Below are 1,362 nucleotides of genomic sequence, written 5' to 3'. Positions count from 1 at the left end.
TTTCTTTTTTTTTTCTCGTCACCAGCCAAAGGCATCACGTTCCCTTAGCTATTTCTTTAAATCTTTGTCTGTTTTGCTAACCAGTAATTTGTTTGCCCTGTTTCTGACCTAAAGGGATTAAATTGTGTTTCTCGGTGTGCAGGGGGCTTCACTGACTCGCTGCATGCCTCGCTCACAACAGTCATCTACGTGCTCTGGGAGGTAAAAAATACCCTGGGCTCACCTCTGAGGATTCATCTTTCCCCTCCCCACACTGAATTTCCAGGAGTTATGATCAGCAAGTCCTGAGGGCTTGGGGGAACTGCTGCAATGCCAGACCGGTTCTGGTTTCTCTAAATGCGAAGCAAACTGCAGCATGGCAAAAAGAGGAGAAGAGTTGGGATGAAAACTGTTGCTTTTTGTGCATGAAGTTGGCATTCCTGCAACGGCAGGGATGGCTTTTACTTTATCGGCTGCAGAGGATGACGGCAAGGGACATCATGGCACAGGAGGCTGTCCATGGGGCAGCGATGGCCACACCAGATGAGACCACCACTGCTGTTCCACTGTCCCTGGTCTCTTGGGGGAATGTCTTCTTTTTCTTCCCTTTTAAGAGCTTTTGCCTTCAGGCCTTCAAGAGCCCTTTGTTCATTTAATAGGAAAAAGAGCAAAGAGAGGTTGCTGTTTGCTCTCAGGGGTGGGGAAACCCTATGCTGGTTCCCTACCAGAACGGTGAAGCATTAAGGAAACCTCTTGCATGACTGTGCTATCAAATAAGCTGAGGAAATCTTTTGCATGAGGTTTGAGTGCTGTTACATACTCCATGGTCAGAGCTGTAGCTGAGGAGACCTCACCTGCTGAGCTGCACTGCAGCACCCACCAGTGAGGGTGGAGATGGATGTTTGCCTGTACAGCTCCCAGCATTTCTCCAGGACGCTGCTCTGCACTACCAACATCTTTTCCTTTCTTTGCTTATCCTGAGCACTAATCCTCAATTGTTTGTAATTTCCCAAATTAATAATTGATTTAAAGACACTACTTATCACGGGCCTGGTGTGCAGGAGTGTCTGCCTGATTCTCTTCCCCCGTGCTTCACTTTGTCCCTTCTTACAGTTGGTCCTACTTCTCCAGTAAACTGAAGCACAATTATAAGTTGGCAAGCACAGGGTACATCTCCTAATTAGTCCTGCACTGTCAAATAATTTATGTAGTTGACATCATCTTTATCTTCCCAAGCACCTTTCCTCTGTGAAACTGTGATTTAAGTTAGAATGGGCTGTAAAAACACAATGATACGGGAGTAACTTTTCTGCTGTGTTTTTCTAAAGGACATAAGCTGACCAGATCATAATAAATAAAATAAATTGAAGGAAAGCAGCACTG

Source organism: Anas platyrhynchos, chromosome 2 (assembly GCF_047663525.1).
Source record: "Anas platyrhynchos isolate ZD024472 breed Pekin duck chromosome 2, IASCAAS_PekinDuck_T2T, whole genome shotgun sequence".
Classification (NCBI taxonomy): domain Eukaryota; kingdom Metazoa; phylum Chordata; class Aves; order Anseriformes; family Anatidae; genus Anas; species Anas platyrhynchos.
The sequence above is the reverse complement of the archived record's forward strand: the minus strand, read 5'-3'. Positions refer to the sequence as shown.